This window comes from Salmo salar, chromosome 22 (genome assembly GCF_965601325.2).
Source record: "Salmo salar chromosome 22, fSalSal1, whole genome shotgun sequence".
Taxonomy (NCBI): Eukaryota; Metazoa; Chordata; class Actinopteri; order Salmoniformes; family Salmonidae; genus Salmo; species Salmo salar.
In genome coordinates, this window is record NC_138312.1 from 40,224,880 (window position 1) to 40,237,224 (window position 12,345).

Consider the following 12,345-nt stretch of genomic DNA (forward strand, 5'->3'; position numbering starts at 1 on the left):
ACACTCCCTCACATACACACACATGCAGAGAGGGTAATTACACTACAGTGGTTATGCACATGAATCTGACAAAGATATTTAGCAGTGTTGCTGATACACGTTGACAGATTTCAAAATGATGAGATTGAAAGAGGCACATCATCGTTAGCACACAGACACTGGTGACCTGGAAAGGCTGCTTTATAGATCTCAATTCAGCCCTCTGAATATGTCCCTCATAACAGACAGGGCTTTTTTGTTATCTGATGTAGGCCTAATAATATCACTAACCTCAACATGGCTGATGTTTTTAACAACAATGTTGACAGTTGTAAAAATTGTCAATGATACTGAATGCTATGTTTTGACACAGCTGTCTGAATGATGAAAGCTAATAGGTTTTCATGTTTCTCCAGTGGAAAATATTACTCAGCAATAACTCTGTATGACTCACATAGCCTTCATTTCAAAGACAGTTTGAAGATTAGATTTACCACTAAGTCAGTGAAAGAAGATGACTTTGAACTGTTACCATTCTGTGTCATGAGGCGTTCTGTTTTTGAGCATTGCTGTTTCTCAAAACCTTGTGCACAGGGTCGAATGTCTAAAGACATGTTCCACAGATTTGTATTGCCTGGAGGTTTCATGTTATCTACGAATGATATGAAGAGTTTACTAAAATTCTATTACTGCATGTCATATCTGATTCCAAGTAAAGCTATGACTCCTGTTAGGATATTAGTTGTAATATCATCCAAAATAAGCAGTCATGCAATGAAGGGCATTAAAAAGACAGCATTAAAATCACAGTAAAAGACAGGATCAAAATCAGTATAGTATGTTGGCAGTGGCACTGCATTTGAAATCATGAATAGAGCACATGGTTCCAGAGTGGTATTTTTTAGAAGAGCATTCTTTCAGACACTTGGAACAAGATATTGACCTGTGGCAGCCAACAACTGGACTTTGAACATAGCCAAGAAGCAATTTCTGTGAATCTTGAATGAGAAGCTTCTCTTTCCCAAATGCAATCTCTCCTAACTCAACTCAGAGCCCCAAGGTATTGCAGTGAAGGATCCTGGGAAACAATGACATCATCAATGTTCTTGAGGCCCAACAAGGCTCCATTGTCCATTTCCCATTCAATCTGCATTCCAAATGGCACCCTATTCCCTATTTAGTGGACTTCCTTTGACCAGGACCTATAGGGCTCTGGTCAAAAGTAATGCACTACATTGGGAGTATGGTGCTATTTGGGACGCATCCTGAGTAATTCATTAACACATTAGCCTCTTTGGGAGCCCATGCTGGTCAACCTCTACTGTAGTGAGCGTCTGAAGACTAACACATTATATATAATATCCTCTCTCACTCCCAGGGTTTTTAATAAAAAATATTTAAGCACAATGCACAATAAGAAGTCAGAAAGCGAGCGAGGCACTGGAGCATTTGCATTACATTTACCCAATTCTATTTTCAGTCATGCCACTTTAATTCACATAATTTACTGTCCTGCTGGTATTTATCCTGGTAATAACATATCCTTTGAGTAATACCTCACTCTACTCTTCATATCTCTCAATGGTCTCATTAATACAGTGGTTCCCTTGCCAATGGGAACTGACCTCTATCCATTTTACCTTCTTGACTGACCAGTGGGGAGCAGGGGATCCCATGCAGTGTGGTGGGACTGTCTGAAAACATTACTAGCTGTAAAATCCTTGCTTCATCCCTCAATTCCTTGCCTCCCTCTCAAAGCTCATTGGAGGAGGTCTGGCTGCTCTCGGATAAGATTTGAGAGGGAGGTGAGGAATTTATTTAGTGAACAACTGTATGTTTTTAGATACAGCCAGGATCTGGTAAAATGACATTTGACCCGTGAGATGAGCCACTAGTGGAGGAGAGACACCCAGGCTTTTAATGACTGACCCTGAACTGACCCCTGGGATGGTAACACTGATAGGTTAGACTGCTGACACAAGGTTAAGTGCCAGATCATTAGTACAGGTCACTTTAGGTTGAAAAAGGATGACAATGTCAAGGTTTCTTCAAGACACTTTACTGTAATATGTCTCCTCTCAGTATGGGGTGGAATCTGTCACATTTACAGTGACTTTATAGCACTGATTAGATCCTGATCTAGTCGCTATATTATTGAGATTGTAGTCTATAACTTTGGTGAGAACTTTATTACTTGGATTTCCTAGTAGGAAATATTAGGCCTAGGACACATTGAAATGAACAAATTTCTAAACAGCAGATTGCCTATCATTGTTCTGGGTGTATACATTTTACTACAGTGTGTGTTAGTAACCTCCACTTGCTGTGCTCAGAGTTGAATACTTTGTGCACAATGCACATTATATGAAACACAGTACATTAAGCCGCAACGGTTCACTTCAGGCACAGACACATTTTCTGCTCTTATGAGTCCACCACTTCCATGACTGCACAGAACCCTCTTGAGTGACAGTAGTATTCTTCTTCACTTACAATATTCTTTCGGAATCTCCACAGGGCCTCTTGGCATAGTCTAATAATGCCTCAGTAGATTTGGGAGAAAATACTTAAATCAACTGGATTACATTTTAAACTCCCTTCTGTATTAGTGCTTCATGACTCGACTGTTTGAAGATGGTCCATAATAAGTTAGACAAATATTACATTTGATAATACTAGTGGATTTTGTGTAATGTCAGCGTTCACTGTGATTGCTCCAAAGCACAACGGAATGTGGTGTTGTCTTGTGGAAATGGTAAGCCTATTTTATAATCTATTATCACATTATAAGCCCCTGGCATCCTATAGGTTTAGGCTATGTATGAGTCCCCTACTTCTCTGGACACAGTCTTTATCATGCACATGTGTTTTTATCAGTGTATGTAGATTTCCTGATATTTATTTTGGCAGGTTATTGAAGTGGTTACAAAGCATGGCATTTCACTGTGCTGCGTCTACATGGTCAACCAGCATCAGGCTGCCCTCTGCTGGGAAAAACATACACTGACAGAATATGCTTCAAGTGGAAACTTCTACCATGACACACACACAGCATACTGAGCAGTACCAGTACACATCATAGTACACACCACAGAACACTCAGCAGTAAACAGAGCCAAGGAGACAGTGATCTAAATAGGATTTCACATAATCTATATAAATAATGTGGGTTTTCACATATTCCAGCCCCTCTATAGTCCCAGTCAGTATTAGATAGAATGTTATGGTCCCGCCCGCCTGTGGGGAAACAAGCTGTGGTTACCTAGGTTACCCCATTGGCTCATAGGAAAAAAAACTCACATTTTTCAAACACAATTTTCTTGTTGTCTGCTTGTTTTAGTTAATTACAAGATAACATTAAAGAAAAGTTCAACATGTCTAAAGACTCATTTTCAACATTGCCTGCTCCTGAGCGTTCACACTATGCAACATTAAAGGTGCTACAATTAGGATTTTTATTTTATTTTCGCACTGTAATTTCAGAAAATGTCCATAATACTTTTTACAAATGTGTATATTTTTTTTATTTAACTAGGCAATTCAGTTAAGAACAAATTCTTATTTACAATGACGGCCTACCCCGGCCAAACCCGGACGACGCTGGGCTGTGATACAGCCTGTATCAGGAATCAAGGTAAGACCCAGATGCAGACTGTCGAAGTAACACTGTTTATTGTAGCAACAGGGGCAGGCAAGACAGGTCACGGCAGGCAGGGGTCGAAGATCCAGGGTAAGGCAAAGGTACAGGACGGCAGGCGGACTCAGGGTCAGGCAGAGTTCTGTTATCCAGAGGTGGAGCAAAGGTACAGGACGGCAAGCAGGCTCAGGGTCAGGCAGAGAGGTCAGACGGGCGGGTACAGGGTCAGGACATTCAAAGGTCAAGAACCAGGAGGACGATGAAAGAGAGGCTGGGAAACGATGGGCACTGACAGGAAAAATGCTGGTTAGCTTGAACGAACAAGACGAACTGGCAACAAACAGACAGAGAACACAGGTATAAATACACAGGGGATGATAGGGAAAATGGGCAACACCCGGAGGGGGGTGTAGACAAGCACAAGGACAGGTGAAACAGATCAGGGCGTGACAGCCTGGACATATGAAATCCAAATCAAATTGTATTTGTCACATGCACCAAATACAACAGGTGTAGACCTTCCAGTGAAATGTTTACTTACAAGCCCTTAACCAACAACGCAGTTTTAAGAAAATACCTAAAAAAAAGTTAGAGATAAGAATAACATATAATTAAAGAGCAGCAGTCTTCACGACTGTCTTGGTGTGCTTGGACCATGTTACTTTGTTGGTGATGTGGACGCCAAGGAACCTGAAGCTCTCAACCTGCTCCACTACAGCCCTGTCGATGAGAATGGGGGCGTGCTCGGTCCTCCTTTTCCTGTTGTCCACAATCATCTCCTTTGTATTGATCATGTTGAGAGAGAGGTTGTTGTCCTTGCACCACACGATCAGGTCTCTGACCTCCTCCCTATAGCCTGCCTCATCGCTGTCGGTGATCAGGCCTACCACTTTTTCGTCATCGGCAAACTTAATGATGGTGTTGGAGTCGTGCCTGGCCGCGCGTGAGTGAACAGGGAGTACAGGAGGGGACCGAGCATGCACCCCTGAGGGGCCCCTGTGTTGAGAATCAGCGTGGCTTATGTGTTGTTACCTACCCTTACCACCTGAAGGCGGCCCGTCAGGAAGTCCAGGATCCAGTTGCAGAGGGAGGTGTTGAGTCCCAGGGTCATTAGCTTATTGATGAGCTTTGAGGGCACTATGGTGTTGAATGTGGGCTGTAGTCAATGAGTAGCATTCTCACATAGGTGTTCCTTTTGTCCAGGTGTGAAAGGGCAGTGCGGAGTGCAATGGAGATTGAATCATATGTGGATCTGTTTGGGCGGTTTGCAAATTGGAGTGGGTCTAGGGCTTCTTGGATAATGACATATCTGTCGCTAATAGTAGAAAGATAGTTTTACACAGTATTACTTCACTGCCAGTGTTGTGATTGGCTGTGATTTTCACCTATTGATTTCTCCCGCTGGAGCAACATCTGTTGTCAAAATGGGAAAGCTGTTTTGACATTGTGGCTGTGTTATCTAGTGGAAATCCCTCTATCATTTCCTGGTTGCTAAAATTCTACACTGTTCGCTCAATTTCAGTTTATGTGAGAAAACAAGAATAGTGAATAGTGTAGGGAATCATTGTACCATCTAAAAAATATATATTGTTTTTATAGCTGTTCGAAGCTGGTGGACCAAAACCCGAAAGTAAAAGGCTCAATTAGTGCTTGAGCCTTTCACTTTCTGTTTTGGTCCAATCAAAAGGCGAATATTACAGCCAATCACAACACTGGCGGGTAAGTAATTCTGTGAAAAACTATAATTCCACTATTACTGCAGGTATACACTGAGTATACCAAAAATTAGGAACACCAGCCTAATGTTGACTTGAACCCCTCCATTTTGCCCTCAGAATAGCCTCAATTCATCTGGGCATGGCCTCTACAAGGTGTCGAAAGCATTCCACAGGGATTCTGGCCCATGTTGACTCCCCATGCTTCCCACAGTTCTGTCAAGTTGAATGGATGTCCTTTGGGTGGTGGACCATTCTTGATACACAGGAAACTGCTGAGTGTGAAAAACCCAGCAGCGTAGCAGTTCTTTACACAAACTGGTACGCCTGGCATCTACTACCATACCCTGTTCAACAACCTGGCACCAGAGCATTTTATATTATTCTGTGATGTAAATCTGAGACACTCCATTTAGTATGATATGTTAGGTTTCGTATTGGTATATTAATTTGCGAATGTCCATCACCCATTTCAGATGATATGTTAAGAATTACAATTCGTATTATATGTTCCGAATTTGCAAAATGTACTATATGTTATGAATTAGCAAATCGTGTTATATATTGCAAGTTTGCAAATGTCCAATATGTTACGAATTTGCAAAGGTATGATATGTTACGAATTCTAGCTAGGTGGCTAACGTTAGCTAGCTTGCTAACTTTAGCTATGGTAAGGGTTAGGGTTAGGGTTAGGGGTTAGGGTTAAGTTTAGGAGTTAGGTTAAAGGGTTAAGGTTAGGGGTAGGGGTAGAGGAATGGTTAGCTAACATGCTAAGTAGTTGCAAAGTAGATAAAAAGTAGTAAGTAGTTGAAAAGTTGCTAATTAGATAAAATGCTAAAGTTGTCTGTGATGAGATTTGAACTCGCAACCCCCAATCATCCACCAGACCAACCACCCTACTTTTGATTTTTCCTTATGTAACCGTCTATCTTATGTAACCATACCAAACGTAGCATATGATACTAAATGGAATGTCTTAGATTTACGTACAGAATAATACAAAATGTTCTGAGACAAGGTAGCGTTCAAAGGCACTTCAATCTTAGTGTCTTGCCCATTCACCCTCTGAATGGCACACATACACAATCCATGTCTCACTTGTCTCAGGGATTAAAAATCCTTCCTAAAAATCCTTCTTTTTCCTGTCTCCTCATCTAAATTGATTGAATTTGATTTAACAAGTGACATCAATAAGGGATAATAGATTTCACCTGGATTCACCTGGTCAGTCTATGTCATGGAAAGAGGAAGTGTACTTAATGTTTTGGGTATTATGGACATTTTCTGAAATTATAATGCAAAAAAACATCCTATGTGTAGCACCTTTAAGCTAGACTGAACATCTACAATTAGTGAGTTGAGTTACAAATGGACTGTAATAAACAAGTTAAATGTCTTACCTCTGATTAAATGTTTTCCACACACATAGCCACACCTATGTGTAGACCGAATAGCCTGAAGCCACGAGGCTCTTCTCGCAGGATCTATTTCCCTACATGGGTACATTACGAACCATAGGTCAGGATTTTTGTCCTGATTACATGTACAGTGCTTTCGGAAAGTATTCCGTACTTTTCCCACATTTGGTTAGGTTACAGCCTTAATCTAAAAAATGTCTTAATTTTTTTTGTTCTCTCATTAATCAACACACAATACCCCATAATGACAAAGCAAAAACAGGTTTTAGACATTTTTGCTAAATTATTCAAAATAAAAACAGAAATATTACATTTAGATAAGTATTCAGACCCTTTACTCAGTACTTTGTTGAAGCACCTTTGGCAGCGATCACAGCCTTGAGTCTTCTTGGGTATGATGCTATAATTTATTTTATTTTATTTTATTTTTATTACACCTTTATTTAACCAGGTAGGCAAGTTGAGAACAAGTTCTCATTTACAATTGCGACCTGGCCAAGATAAAGCAAGCAGTTTGACACATACAACAACACAGAGTTACACATGGAGTAAAACAAACATACAGTCAATAATATAGTAGAAAAATAAGTCTATATACAATGTGAGCAAATGAGGTGAGATAAGGGAGGTAAAGGCAAAAAAGGCCATGGTGGCGAAGTAAATACAATATAGCAAGTAAAACACTGGAATGGTAGATTTGCAGTGTAAGAAAGTGCAAAGTAGAAATAGAAATAATGGGGTGCAAAGGAGCAAAATAAATACAGTAGGGGAAGAGGTAGTTGTTTGGGCTAAATTATAGATGGGAAATGTACAGGTGCAGTAATCTGTGAGCTGCTCTGACAGCTGGTGCTTAAAGCTAGCCTCTCTGGGCTAAGCGGGACGAATTCGTCCCACCTACGTAACAGCCACTGGCAGCCTGTGGCGCGATTTTCAAAACCTTAAAAATCCTATTACTTCAATTTCTCAAACATATGACTATTTTACAGCTATTTAAAGACAAGACTCTCAAAAAGGCTTTACAACGAAAGCAAAACATTAGATTATGTCAGCAGAGTACCAAGCCAGAAATAATCAGACACCCATTTTTCAAGCCAGCATATAATGTCACCAAAACCCAGAAGACAGCTAAATGCAGCACTCACCTTTGATGATCTTCATCAGATGACAACCCTAGGACATTATGTTATACAATACATGCATGTTTTGTTCAATCAAGTTCATATTTATATCAAAAACCAGCTTTTTACATTAGCATGTGACGTTCAGAACTAGCATACCCCCCGCAAACTTCCGGGGAATTCGCTAACATTTTACTAAATTACTCACGATAAACGTTCACAAAAAGCATAACAATTATTTTAAGAATTATAGATACAGACCTCCTCTATGCACTCGATATGTCCGATTTTAAAATAGCTTTTTGGTGAAAGCACATTTTGCAATATTCTAAGTACATAGCCCAGGCATCACGGGCTCGCTATTTAGACACCCGGCAAGTTTAGCACTCACCATAATCATATTTACTATTATAAAAGTTTGATTACCTTTTGTTGTCTTCGTCAGAATGCACACCCAGGACTGCTACTTCAATAACAAATGTTGGTTTGGTCCAAAATAATCCATCGTTATATCCGAATAGCGGCGTTTTGTTCGTGCGTTCCAGACACTATCCGAAATAGTAAAGAAGTGTCGCGCGCATGGCGCAATTCGTGACAATAAAATTCTAAATATTCCATTACCGTACTTCGAAGCATGTCAACCGCTGTTTAAAATCAATTTTTACGCCATTTTTCTCGTAGAAAAGCGATAATATTCCGACAGGGAATCTCCTTTTCGGCAAACAGAGGAAAAAATCCCAAAGGCGGGGGCGGTCGGGTCACGCGCCTAAGCCCAGTGTCCCTTGATCGGCCACTTGAGAAAGGCGATAATGTGTTTCAGCCTGGGGCTGGAATGACGACATTCTGTTTTTTCCCGGGCTCTGAGCGCCTATGGACGACGTGGGAAGTGTCACGTTAGAGCAGAGATCCTTAGTAAATGATAGAGATGGAAAAGAAGTTCAAGAAATGGTCAGACAGGCCACTTCCTGTAAAGGAATCTCTCAGGTTTTGACCTGCCATTTGAGTTCTGTTATACTCACAGACACCATTCAAACAGTTTTAGAAAATTTAGGGTGTTTTCTATCCATATGTAATAAGTATATGCATATTCTAGTTACTGGGTAGGAGTGGTAACCAGATTAAATCGGGTATGTTTTTTATCCAGCCGTGTCAATACTGCCCCCTATCCTAAACAGGCTAGTGAGGGAGATATGTGTGGCATAAGCTTGATAAGCTTGGCACACCTGTATTTGGGGAATTTCTCCCATTCTTCGCTGCATATCCTCTCAAGCTCTGTCAGGTTGGATGGGGAGCGTTGCTGCACAGCTATTTTCAGGTCTCTCCAGAGATGTTCGATCGGGTTCAAGTCTGGGCTCTGGCTGGGCCACTCAAGGACATTCAGAGACTCGTCCCGAAGCCACTCCTGTGTTGTCTTGGCTGTGCTTAGGGTTGTTGTCCTGTTGGAAGGTGAACCTTCACCCCAGTCTGAGGTTCTGAGCGCTCTGGAGCAGGTTTTCATCAAGGATCTCTCTGTTCTTTGCTCCGCTCATCTTTGTCTTCTAATCCCTGCAGCTGAAAAACATCCCCACAGCATGATGCTGCCACCACTATTGTTCACGGTAGGGATGGTGCCAGGTTTGCTCCAGGTGTGACTCTTGGCATTCAGAACAGAGTTCAATCTTGGTTTCATCAGACCAGAGCATCTTGTTTCTGTGATCTGAAAGTCTTTAGGCGGGCTGTCATGTGAAACTCCAAGCGGGCTGTCATGTGCCTTTTACTGAGGAGTGGCTTCCGTCTTTCTACTCGAACATAAAGGCCTGATTTGTGGTGTGCTGGAGAGATTGTACCTTTTCTCCACAGAGGAACAACAGCAGCTTTTCCTCGTGTTTATTCTTTCTGTATAACAAAAAATCTACGATGAAGTTGTTTTCCCCAATTTGTGGGCGGGGTCGAAGGGAAATCCTTCATGTGATGTGAATATCGACTCTGAGTATCCATACGTAGGATCTTAGTTAGAGCCAGTTTGCTACAACCGGATATTCAACATTAACATTAACATTCAACATTAAAATGAGTAACACATCCATGGCCACATTTTGAGGTAACAATAACTTTAAATGTCTTCTTATGCAATCATATAAAGCGTGCATGTTCAAGATAGCATACATAGGACAACGCAGGTCTGTGGACATCTTCACAAATGCTGTAATAATCTGCACAGAATCTCGAATGTCTTGGAACACTTGCACCATGTACTTTTAACCTCTATGGGCTATGTGGGACGCAAGCGTCCCACCCCTGGTACACCCTATCAACAACAGGTGAAATATCAAGAGCGCCAAATTTGAAAACAATTAAATGTCATAATTCAAATTTCTCAAACATACAACTATCTTACACCCTTTGAAAGATAAACATCTCCTTAATCTAACCACGTTGTCCGATTTCAAAAAGGCTTTACGGCGAAAGCATGAAGTTAGATTATGTTAGGACAGTACATTGAAAATAGCTGTGTGTAATGTTTTGTCAATGCAAAGACACGCGTCACCAAAAGCAGAAAACCAGCTAAAATTATGCACTAACCTTTGACAATCTCCATCAGATGACACTCCTAGGACATTATGTTAGACAATACATGCATTTTTTGTTCTATCAAGTTCATATTTATATCCAAAAACAGCGTTTTACTATGGCGTTGATGTTGAGGAAATCTTTTCCCTCCAATACCGCCAGTCAAATCAGCACAACAAATTAAATAATTACTATTCGAAAACATTGGTAAAATATTATATTGTCATTCAAAGAATTATAGATTTACATCTCTTGAACGCAACCGGATTGCCAGATTTAAAAATAACCTTACTGGGAAATCACACTTTGCAATAATCTGAGCACTGCGCCCAGAAAAATACGCTTTGCGATACAGACTAACCGCCATGTTGGAGAGATCTAAAATCGAAAATACTATGTAAATAATCCATTACCTTTGATTCTCTTCATCAGATGTCACTTCCAGGAATCCCAGGTCCATAACAAATGTAGTTTTGTTCGAAAAAGCTCATCATTTATGTCCAAAAACTCCGTGTTGTTAGCACATGATCTAAGCCCGCCGGACTTGTCTTCATGAAAGAGGGGAGAAAAAATATTTACGTTCGTTCAAACATGTCAAACATTGTATAGCATAAATCATTAGGGCCTTTTTCAACCAGAACATGAATAATATTCAAGGCGGACGATTGCATTCTCTTTTAAAATGTATTGGAACGAGAGTACCCAACATGAACTCGCGTGCCAGAGTCTTATCGGCCACCACCGTTCCAAGGCTCTTTTTCGGTCAGATCTCACAGTAGAAGACTCAAACCACTTTGTAAAGACTGGTGACATCTAGTGGAAGCCATAGGAAGTGCTCAACGATTAATAAGCCCCTGTGTGTTTCAATGGCATAGGCTTAAAAGTAATTCAACACATCAGGTATCCACTTCCTGTCAGAATTTGTCTCAGGGTTTTGACTGCCATATGAGTTCTGTTATACTTACAGACACCATTCAAACAGTTTTAGAAAATTCAGTGTTTTCTATCCAAACCTGAACAGTAATATGCATATCCTAGCTTCTGAGTTGGTGTAGGAGGCAGTTAAAAATGGGCACATATTTTTTTCAAAATTCTCAATACTGCCCCCTATCCCCAACAGGTTTTAATGTATTCTCATCTGCAATCCAGTTAATTTGGTTCTGCTATTAGGAAGCACAGGGATAACACTTCAGTCTGATGAAAAAATAAGCAAAATATCTGACATTGTATTGCCATTTGAACTTTCAACCATTTTTAAATTGTTTAAAGCACAGTGATAGACATTTGGGTGACAACTAAACCAAAATCAGACATTGTTTTTCCACTGGAATTTGGTTATGCTTTTGGATGGTTGAAAGCATAGTGATAACACATTGGAAATTCAACTAACTCTTGTTCATGGAATTAATGACAATTCATTCCAGGGAAAATTCAGTGATGAGATTCCTGTGTTTCTTCTCATTATTGCATAATCGAAACAGCACAAGTTCTGCTTTGTGTGGGTTCAATGTCAGCTTAATCAGCAAGCATGTGTGGAAAAATAAACTGCCATTTGCCAAACTGTCACACAATATTCACAACCATTCTCAAGGCAGTGGGAATCCTTGCTGCAAAGATTTATTGCTGAAAATGATGTTTGTGAAAAAGTAGACAGCAGAGTAGAGAGAGGCATGTCTTTACAAGAGCTCTAGAACTAGAAGAGGAGGAGTCCCTTTATTTAGGTTATCTCATTGTAATGGAATGTTCTTACTCTGATGGTTGAGTGAGACAGGATAAGTCAACAGAGGAGAGATGATTCAGATTGGGTACTTTTCTGTTCAGAAGCAACTGCCAAGTTCCAAAGCCCTTTAATTATATGACTAAATGGGATTTTAGGACAAGAATTATTACCTTTTTTTCACACACAATAGTAAGGAGATGTTTAAGAC